The sequence below is a fragment of the Pseudorca crassidens genome, chromosome 3 (assembly GCF_039906515.1).
Source record: "Pseudorca crassidens isolate mPseCra1 chromosome 3, mPseCra1.hap1, whole genome shotgun sequence".
Taxonomy (NCBI): domain Eukaryota; kingdom Metazoa; phylum Chordata; class Mammalia; order Artiodactyla; family Delphinidae; genus Pseudorca; species Pseudorca crassidens.
In genome coordinates, this window is record NC_090298.1 from 69,874,207 (window position 1) to 69,885,844 (window position 11,638).

At 38.5% G+C, this 11,638-nt stretch overlaps 1 pseudogene; it reads left to right on the forward strand.

The window, feature by feature from the left end:
- Nucleotides 1-10,736: 10,736 nt before the first annotated feature.
- On the forward strand, nucleotides 10,737-11,424 carry LOC137220738 (large ribosomal subunit protein uL30-like; annotated as a pseudogene).
- Nucleotides 11,425-11,638: the final 214 nt, after the last annotated feature.

The window sequence follows — 11,638 nt, forward strand, 5'->3', positions numbered from 1 at the left end:
AAGCACTGACAAATTTAGCTAATTCTGTTAATCCCATAAGATATTCTTGGAAAAAAATTCTTTGCAGATTTAGTATATCAGCTTGTTGTATTAGAATAATCGAACTGAGAATATCTTACAGAAACCAGCTCTTTGCTGAATTTCATTATAACCAAAATTTGGGGGATGTAAATATACACTGTGGACTGAGTGACTAAACTGAGGAAACCATGAGGTTTTCTAAAGGAGGTTTCATTCCAGTCTCCTAAATTACAGAGATATACTTGCCTTCTTCTGAATGACATTACAGAGAAGAAATAGAGAAAGAAAGGGTATGAATGGTTTATCTCTGCCAATGGGCTGAGTGAAGAAAATGTCCTTTTCTCCCAATTTGCTGTAATATTTAGAAATCATTTTTAGAAAGACTGGCTAGCAGGAATTACAAGTCAATTTTTAATAATTTCCATGGATATCATAATTACAAAGATATTTGGAATAAATAAGGAACTATTATGTGAGCTCACAAACTCATTTATAAGCTTTCTATTTTCAAAAAAATTCGAGACAAGTGTTTCATTTGGCGATTCTGCCTCTTACCATTTATTAATTCTATCAACAGCCCAATGAGATTTCTGAGAACCTATTCTCATTAGACAACTTGAACAAGTCCAAATTGTCAACAATTAACAGTACCAATTTGTGAGTTCAACTGAAAAATTATCTATTATAAAATGGATCAGACTAATAGAAGAACTAGATTTCTACAGGGATGAAAGTGGCTTATGAGATATAGAAGCAAGAGCAACAAATAACTGGTGGTACATTACCGGTATACCATCATTTATTTAATTTACTGAGCCAATAGATATATTTTAGAACTCCTACTATGAGCAAATTGCTTGTCTTAGATGAAGTAGGAACTCAAAGACAAATCGGATGTGAATTCTACATTTAAGGATTTATAATGTAGTGGGTGGAAAAAGACCATAAATAGCTATAATGGAGGCCCAAGAATTTTGAGAGATCTGAAGAAGGGAGATCAGCTTCAAGGGTAGGAGCTGGTATTGTCAGGTAAGTAGACAGAGCAACTTCTCAGGGGAAGTAGATTTGAGCTGGGCCTTGATGAATGGAACGAATTTAGTCTTACAAAAAAGGAGGAGGCATTTAGGTAGAGAAAATGCTAGCAAAGGCAAGACACTTACGAGAACACAGGAAAAAATTGATCTAGAAGTAGTGATATATGTCTATGCATTTTCAAAGATCCTGTTCTGCATGGAAAAAAGTTCTACCACATTAAGGTTTAGCCAGCAAAAGGAAAATAATTTATTTATATCAAATGGGAAAGGAGCTTAGTTAAAATAATATGAATTAGAATTTGATGTTATTAGTAACAAATACAGGCAATTTTTTATCCAGTAAATTTTGGCTTTATATTTTATTGCTGATACTTTGTTTTTATGTTATCTATATCAGATCTATAGATAATTTTCTTAGAGATTTCTTATATTACTTATAAGTTTAGCTTGAACTCGCTCTACCCCTCTCCCAAAATTTGGTAAGTATTCAATTGGTCTTATTCTAATTATTCTATGGCTTGATTATACCTAAGTTATAACTTGTGAGCTTTTTGCATCTTTACTGCATCTTGGCTAGACAGCAGGCAGGTAGGTATTGATTTATTTTTATAATTCATCTTCCTTGCTGGTATCATGGCCCTAATATTTGGGATTCTTTTTTGCTCCCGCAATAATGTCATTTTCCCTGCAATAGGCTAAGACACTTCTTGCCACAGCATACTTTTTTTCTTTTCTCTTTTTTTCCTTCCTCCTTCCCTCCCTCCCTCCCTTTCTATTGAAATATAGTTGATTTGCAATATTATATTAGTTTCAGGTGTACAGCACAGTGATTCAGTATTTTTACAGATTATACTCCATAAAAGTTAATACAAGATAATAGCTATGATTCCCTGTACTGCACAATATATCCTTGCCGCTTATCTATCTTATACACAGTAGTTCGTATCTCTTAATCCCATAACCCTAACTTGCCCCTCTCCCCTTCCCTCTCACCTTTGGTAACCACTAGTTTGTTTCTATATCTGTGAATCTGTTTCTGTTTTGCTATATACATTCGTTCGTATTATATTTAGATTCCACATATAAGTGATATAATAGTTGTCTTTCTCTGTCTGACTTATTTCACTAAGCATAATATTCTCTAGGTCCATTGATGTTGCTACAAATGGCAGAACTTCATTCTTTTTTATGGCTGAGTAATATCCCATAGTATTTATGTATATATATATATGTGTGTGCATATATATATTTATATACCACATCTTTTTATCCATTTGTCTATTGATGGACACTTGATGAACACTTCCATATCCTGGCTTTTGTAAGTAGTGTTGCTATGAACATTGGGGTGCATGTATCTTTTCAAATCATGTATGTTTTCATTTTTTCTGGATATATACCCAGGAGTGGAACTGCTGGGTCATATGGTTGTTCTATTTTTAGTTTTTTGAGAAACCTCCATATTGTTTTCCACAGTGGCTGCCTCAATTTACATTCCCACCAACCCGTACAAGGGTTCCCTTTTCTCAATATCCTCTCCAATGTTTGTGATTTGTAGACTTTTTGATGATAGCCATTCTGACAGGTGTGAGATGACATCTCATTGTTGTTTTGATTTGAATTTCTCTGATAATTAGCAACAGTGAGCATATTTTCATGTAACTGGGAACCTAGCCATCATTGTGATGTGTTTCCAGCTGTTAGCCAGCTGTATGTCTTCTTTGGAAAAATGTCTATTTAGGTCTTCTGCCCATTTTTTGATTAGGCTTTTTGGTTGTTGTTATTGAGTTGTATGAGCTGTTTATATATTTTGGATATTAGTCCCTTGTTGGTCATATCATTTGCAAATATTTTCTCCCATTCAGTAGGTTGTCTTTTCATTTCGTGGATGATTTCCTTTGTTGTGCAAAGCTTTTAATTTTAATTAGGTCCCATTTGTTTATTTTTGCTTTTATTTATTTTGCCTTAGGAGACAGATCCAAAAAATATTGCTACAATTTATATCTATGAGTGTTCTTCCTATGTTCTCTTCTATGAGTTTTATGGTCTCAGGACAGACACTGGTTTTAGATTGTTGAGATATGTATTGGTGACGGATGCCTTTTGTGCCCCCATGTCACATCCCCTCAGCCTGCCTCTAACTTAAGCAACAAGCTATGGTGGATAGTTTCTATGCATAGCACCACAGCCCTAACTCAAGTGCCTACCAGGTCTCTCTGCTTTTATAGTTTAGGATTTTTGCAAGCAAAGGACCATTCAGCCAGGAGCAGGGCGTGTGGAATTGCAGGGGAATTAACACCTCTGGGAGGAAACCTCGACTAGTGGAGGTGATGGACAAGCCTCAGCCATCATCTTCCCTCCATCATATGTGGAGGGAAGTTCTAAGGTCATGGGGGCTCAGAGAGTCCCTAACTGTACAGAACCACAGCTGTCCACAACATTAATAGCTCACTACCGCACCCTTTACTGGCTTTGTCTTTTTCCCTGTCTCACTCTCCAGCCCCCTCACTCCTGCTTCTGGGTATCACCTCCCAAATAAATCATCTGTACCCAAGTCCTTGTTTGGGGCTCAGTTTTGTGAAAGAACCAAATATCACCATTCCCATAAAAAAGTAGGTACTTTTTAAAGAAAATCAAGGTTGAGTAACAAAATGACTAAAGAACTTAGCCCCTCAGAAGAAAGCTGAGATGAGAAAGCCTGAGTCCCACTGCGTGAATGGATTGTAACTAAAGGGCTAATTTATAAATCAGTTGTTTTAAACCTGGAATATATTTCCTAATGGAAACACATCACAATGATGCCTCGGTTCCCAGTTAACAGAAATGAATTAAGCTTGTGAATAACTTAAAATATTAAGTAGTAGATGTAATTTAATTTATCCTGTTTTCTGGAATCACACTGTACTAGTTAGCTGAGGCTACTATAACAAAATACCAAAGACTGTGTGACTTAAACAACAGAAATGTATTTTCTCACTGTTTTGGGGGCCAGAAGTCCAAGACCAAGGTGTCGGCATTGTTGGTGTCTTCTGAGGCCTCTCTCCTTGGCTCATAGATCCACCTTTCCCCCGTGTATTCACATGTTCTTCCCTCTGTACATGTCTGTGTCCAAATCTCCTTTTCCTATAAGGACACCAGGCATATTAGATTAGGGCTCCAAATGATCTCATTTGATTTAATTATCTCTTTTACAACCCCATCTCCAAATATATTCACATTCTGAGGTACTTGGGGTTAGGATTTCAACACATGAATTTGGGGGTAGGGACACAGTTCAGCCCATAACACATATTTATCTCTAAATTTTTAGTTACAAAGTATTTGATACATGTAAATAAATAAACAGCAATGAAATCACACTTCAGCTTAACAATTAGAGCATTATAGATACCTTTGAAACCACCTGCGTTCTCCTTCTTCTCCTATCTTCCTCTTTCCCCTCAAGAAGTAAATACTATCCTGAATTTTGTTTACCAACTACTTGCTTTTTAACAGATTTATCACATATAAATGTATAATTAAGCAATACATTGTGCTTTTTTGAGCTTTATAAAAATAGCATCATTTGGTATATAGTTTTATATGATTTTTCCCTCTAAACAGTATTTGTCTAAGATTTATCCATACTGAAGCAAGTAGGTAAGGTTCATTCATTTCACTACGGCATAATATTCCACTAAGCGACTATACATATACATATCTATTCATTCTCCTATTGAGAGCATTTAACTTGTTTCCAGGTCTTTTGTTATTAATTATGCTGCTCTTGTTGTACGTATTTCTTTCATGTGTGTAAGACAGATGCTCTGTACCCAGGAGTGGAATTGCTGGGTTATAAGGAATGTGATTACTCACCAGAACAAGAGAGTTACCAAATTGTTTTCAGAGTAGTAGTGCCAGTTTATGTTCACACCAACAGTGTCTAAGATCCCTTTGATGTTTTGTACTGTGGCCAATACATGACATTGTCAGGCTTGTAAATTTATGCCAATGATGTTATGATGTCAAATGATAGCAAATTATTTATAATTTACATTTTCCTAACAACTAATAATTGTTATGAACCTCTTTTATTATGTTTATGAGATATACATGTTTTCTCTTCTATGAAATACCTGTTTTCTTTTTTTTTTTTTTTTGGTCCATTTTTCTTCTGAATCTTCTTTTGTCTTTATTTACAAGAGTTTTTCTGTACCTATTTTCTAATCTTTTCTGCCTACTTGTTGAAAATATCTTATTTCAGTTTGTAGTATCTTTTTATTTCCTTTATGTGTATTTTGATGAACAGAGATTCTTAATTTTAATGTGGTTAAACTTAGCAGTCTCTTCCTTTATAATTATTATTTTTTGTGCATTGCTTGAAAAATTCTTCCCAATCCTGAGGTCATAGTTTTCTCCTAAACTTTTTATCTTATGGATATTTCTTTTTATGTCTTAAGAAATTCTTTCCTATGATGTCACAAATATATTTTCTCTAAAATGTTTATGGTTTATCCTTCACACTTATGTTTATCTCTTCAGTAATGGACTTCTGCATATGGCATAAGGTAGAAACCTAATTGCATTTTCCTTCCACATGGATAATCAATTATTCTATCAATGTTAGAATAAAGACACCACTAAGTTTTTGTACCTATTGCTAAGTATTCCTGTTAAATCTGAAACTTTAGAAAGAGGAGGAGGTATATATGCAGTCATAAGCATAAAAATATATCAACAGTCAGAAGCCATTCAGTCTTTTTGTTAGTTGAACAGCTAGTGGAGGTTATGAAAAAGAAGGAAGAATGATTTCCACTGCAGAGAACTTTCAATGCTATATTGAAAGGGAGAGGGTAGAAGAAAGGAAAAAACAAAAAGGAAATGCGTGTCCAGTTAGGGTGAAGACAGTGAGATGTATCCTAACTAGGAATCATTTATAATGTACAGGATATTCATAAGCCTGAATGTGGAATCAGAAACCATCTGACCTTAACTTTAAAATATATATGTTTTTAAGAAGACCTTTATTTATTGTCTACTTTAATTCCTTCATCTTGTCAGATATACATGGAAGAAACAGAGATATGAAGTGACTACCCAAAAGATACACGGTGGGTTAGGGGCAAAGCTGTGATTATAGTTTAAGTCAGACTTGTGAGGGTAGTAGCCCTATAGCCAAATAAAAATGACAGGGATATACATTATTTGTTTTTATCCATCAACACAGTTTGAAAACTTTTTTGACTTTTCTTTATTTGCTAAATGTATAGAAATGCAAACCCTAGCATAATGTAAAAGATACATTTTGAAAATTTTATTCTTTATGCCTCTACCAAGAAGGAACTTTAAGCCTAAAGATAATTTCTATCATATTCTTAGCATGAGTGGATTTCGTCTTTTAAAGCTTATCAGTTGGCTTCAGTGTGGAAAACATAAGCAATAAAATATTTCTCTCTTGATAAACAAGTTGAACATTCTCACTGCTGGTTAGCATGAATAGTTTTGTTTGGCTACTGACAGATAATAGTTTGAGGATACCATAAAAGAGTAACCAAAAAACACATGTTTAGCTTCACTAGACTTCTTTTATAGCTGATAAAACGTTACAAAGCTCACAAGCTATGATCCATGTATTTATGACTTGAGGTTCTATAACTTTATTTTCTCTGGTGGACAAAACACACAATAGCTGTAATAATTTTTCTTATAGATAGAATTTTCATTCTTTGACAAAGATGTACCGTTGTGGGTTATAGCACTTGACTGCCCGGAAATTATTTCTCAGCCTACTATCTACAAAAGCAACTTTTACTTTATAGATATGCATCAGGAACTTGGAACTCTGGAGGGAGGTTCTTCCTTTCTTCTTTAAAACAAAATTGTTCTGCAAATAACTTCTTAGGTTTATGAAGTACTGTTCAAGTTATTTCTTAATTTTTTGCATCCTTAAAACTTGACTCTATCTTAACATTGTCGCTATATCAAAAGATGGACCAAAACCACAAAGTGAGACCAGATTATTTTATAGGAAAGTGAAATACAGCAAAGGGAATGTTATTGGTAAGAATTTATCTTTAAATAAAGATTATAATAAGAGCTTTAAATACAAATTTAAAATAGTCTCATAGGTGCCTGGCAAGATGGCAGAGCAGGAAGACCTTGAGCTCACCTCCTCTCATAGTCACACCAAAATTACAACTATTTACAGAGCAACTGTTGATGAATGATACTGGAATCTAGCAGAAAAGATCTTCTATTATACAACTAAAGATATAAAGAAGGAAACACAATGATGAGACAGGTAGGGGTTAAGACCCATACCCTCGAGTGGGCGATACACAAACAGGAGGACAATCAAAACTGCAGATGTTTTCCCCAAGGAACAATGGGTCTCTGCAGCCCAGGGGTGCTTCACCAGGACGACAAGCCCCTAGAACGTTTGGCTTTGAAGGCCAGATGGACTTACTTTTGGAGACATAGAGGGCTGTGGGAAATAGAGAAATCTCACGTGCTCCAGGATCCAAGGTAGAAGCAGTAATTTGAAAGGATCCTGGGTCAGACCTACCTTTTCATCATGGAGAGCCTTCCAGACAGGCAGGAGGCAACTGGAGCTCACCTTGGGGACATGACACCGGTGGCAGCTATTTTTGGGAGCTTGTTCCACCATGTGGACTCTCTTGCTGGTAAGCGTCATTTTGGAATCCTCCCTCTAGGTTAATACTAGGACCCAACTCTGCCCACCAGCCTGTTGGCACCAGTACTCAGATGCCTCAGGCCAAGCAGCTAGAAACACAGCACCATCTACCAACAGGCCTTCTGCCTTAAGACCCCCTGAGCCCACAGCTGCCCCAGGACATAGCCCTGTTCACCATAGGGACCAAGACCCAGCAGCACATACCAGTGCAACAGCACTAGCCCCAGAACCCCCAGGGCCCTGCAGCCAGAGACCTCAGGACCCAGCTCTGCCCACCAGTGGGCAGGCACCACCCCTAGGACCCCCTGCTCCCTGGCCATATCCACCAGCGAGCTGGCACTAGCCTCAGGACCAGCCTCACCCACCAGTGGATAGAAATTAGCCCTAGGACCCCCTGGGCCCCAGCCCCACCAATGAGCAGGTGGACACCAGGACAACTGCAACCCCACAGCCTGTCATGACAGGACTCAGCCCATCCACCAGCAGGGTGGCATCAACCCTGGGACCACCTAGGCTCCAGTCCTGCTCACCATCAGGCCAACACCAACTCTGAGATACCTTGGACCCCTCAGCCAGCCATCCCAGGATTCAGCCTCAACCGCTAACAGGCTGACACAAGCTTTGGAACACCCTGCATCCTGCAGCCAGCCATGTCAGGAATAGGTCTCACCCACAAGAGGGCCAACACCAGCTCTAGGACCCCCAGGGCCTGCAGCCAGAGACCCTAGGATCCAGCTCTGCCTGCCAGTGGGCTGGCACTAACACCAGGACTTGGCTTCACCCATTGGTGGGCAGGTACCAGGCCCAGGATCTCCTGGGCCCTGACACCACCCATCAGCAGGTAGACAGCAACCCCAGGACAACCACAGCCCTTCACCCTCCCTTGTCAGGACCCAGCCAACGCACCAGCAAGCTGGCACCAGACCCAGGATGCCATGGGTCCTGGCCCTACCAAACAGCAGGCCAACACTAGCTCTGAGATACCTTTGACCCCTCAGCCAGCTGCCTAGGATCCCGCCCTATTTACCAATGGGCCAGTACCAGCTTTGGGACACGCTAGAACCTGTAGCTAGTCATATTAGGAATTGACCCCATGCACCAGCAGGCCGACACTAGATCTGGGAATCCTGGCCTCACAACCACCCACCCCAGAACCTGATTCTGCCTACCAGTGGGCCAGCACTAGTCCTGGGTTCCCCCAGGGTTCCATAGCCAGCTACCTCATGACCCAGCCCTGCCAACCAGTGGCCAGTAGCCTCTGCACAAGGCAGGGCTGGCTACCAACTGGACCAGGGGCCAGCCATGCCTACCAGACTGCAAACAGTAGTCAGCCAGCCACAACAGAGGGACCCACACATTCCAAATAGGGAGTACCACTAGAGAATATAGCTCTGATGACTGCTAAGATGCATAGGATGTCTCCTACAAAAGGCCACTTCTCCAAGTTGGGAAATGTAACCAACCTACGAGATACATAGGAATAAAGTCAGCAAATTAGGTAAAAAGAGATGACAGAGGAACATATTTCAAAGGAAGGAATAAGACAAACCCCCAGAAGAACTACATAAAATGGAGATGGTAATGATTATAAAGATTATCAGAGACTCAGAGAAGAATGAATACAGTGAGAAGTTTAACAAAAAGTTAGAAAATATAAAGAAGAAGCAAAAAGAGCTGCAGAATACAAAATTGAAATGAAAAACTACACTAGAAGGAATCAATATAGATTATAAGATACAGAGGAATAAGAATGGATCATTAAGCTGGAAGGCAGAGTAGTAGAAATCACTGAAGCTGAACAGAAAAAAAGAAAAAAACAACAAAAAGAAATTAGGACAGTTTAAGAAATCTCTGGGACATCAAGCATACTAACATTCACATTATAGGGATCCCAGAAGAGAGAAAGAAAGGGGCAGAGAACATATTTGAACATAATAGCTGAAAACTTCCCTAACCTACGAAAGAAAACAGATATCCAGGTCCAGGAAGCACAGAGAGTCCCACACAGGATCAACCCAAAGAGGACCAAACCAAGACATACTGTAATTAAAGTGGCAAAAGTTAAAGAGAGGATATTAAAAACAGCAAATTACATACAAATTACATACAAGGGAACTCTCATAAGGCTATGATCTGACTTTTCAGCAGAAACTCTGAAGGCTAGAAGTGGATGGCACAATATATTTAAAGCAATGAAAGGGAAAAATCTAAAACCAAGAATACTCTATCTGGAAAGGCTTTCATTCAGATTTGATGGAGAGATCAAAAGTTTTACAGACAAGCAAAATTTAAGAGTTCAGCACCACCAAATCAGCTTTATAAGAAATATTACAGGAACTTTTGTAAGTGAAAAAGGAAAGGACACAACTACAAATGTGAAAATTACAAAAGGAAAAAGCTCATCAGTAAAGGCAAATGTACAGTAAAGGTAGTAAATCAACCACATATAAAGTTAGTAGGAAGGTTAAAAGACAAAGGTAGTAAAATCATCTATAGCTGCAATGAGTAGTTAAGGGATACACAAAACACAAATGTATAAAATATGATGTCAAAAACAGCAATCATGGGTGAGGGGAGTAAAAATGTTCAATCCCTGGTTGGGGAACTAAGATCGTACATGCCACAGGGCAACTAAGCCTGCACACTCTACAGCCTGTGCACCACAACTAGAGAGCCCATGTGTTGCAACTACTGAGCCCATGTGCTCTGGAGCCCGCATGCCACAACTAGAGAGGCTGCACACTGCAACTACTGAGCCTGGGCACTCTGGAGCCCATGTGCCACAACTAGAGAGAAGGCTGTGCGCCACAATGAAAGATCCCACATGCCGCAATGGAGATCCCACATGCTGCAACTAAGACCCGATCCAGCCAAATAAATAAATAAATAAATGAATGAATAAATAAATGAATGAATACATGAATAAATATTTTTTTTAAAAAAAGAAAAAGTGAAAGAATTTCACAGAGCTTAAGATCAAGAGCCTAAGAAAGAAATCTGCCCAAAAGATGTTTTGAAAGGCAAGGAGGAAGCTTATCTATGAAAAAGCTAAGCACTATCACAAGGAATACAGGCAGACTGAAATTTGAATGGCTAGGATGGCAAGAAAAGCCGGCAACTTCCAGGTACCCACAGAATCAAAATTGGCATTTGTCATCAGTATCAGAGGTATCAACGGTGTGAGCCCAAAAGTTTGAAAGGTGTTGCAGCTCTTTCACCTCTGTCAGATCTTCAATGGCACCTTTGTAAAGCTCAACAAGGCTTCAATTAACATGCTGAGAATTGTGGAACCATACATTGCATGGGGGTACACAAAACCGAAGTCAGTAAATGAATTGATCTACAAGCATGGTTTTGGTAAAATCAACAAGAAGCAAATTGCCCTGATGTATAATGTGTTGATTGCTTGATCTCTTGGCAAACATGGCATCATCTGCATGGAGGATCTGATTCATGAGATCTATACTGTTGGAAAACTTTTCAAAGAAGTAAACAACTTCTGTGGCCCTTCAAATTGTCTTCTCCATGAGGCAGAATGAAGAAAAAGACTACCCATTTTGTAGAAGGTGGAGATGCTGGCAACAGGAAAGACCAGATCAACAGGCTTATTAGAAGGATGAACTAAGGTATCTACCATGATTATTTTTGTAATCTAGTCAGTTAATAAACAGTGACTGTTTTCAAATTGAAAAAAAATTTCACAGAGTGGCTGAATGGATACAAAAACATGATCCATATATATGCTGCCTTACAAGAGACTCACTTCACATCTAAAAATACACACAGGCTGAAAGTAGTGGATGGAAAAGGTATTCCATGCAAATGAAAATGAAAAGAAAGCCAGGGTAGCAATATTTATATTAGACAAAATGACTTTACAACAAAGACTGTAACAAGAGATAAAGAAGGA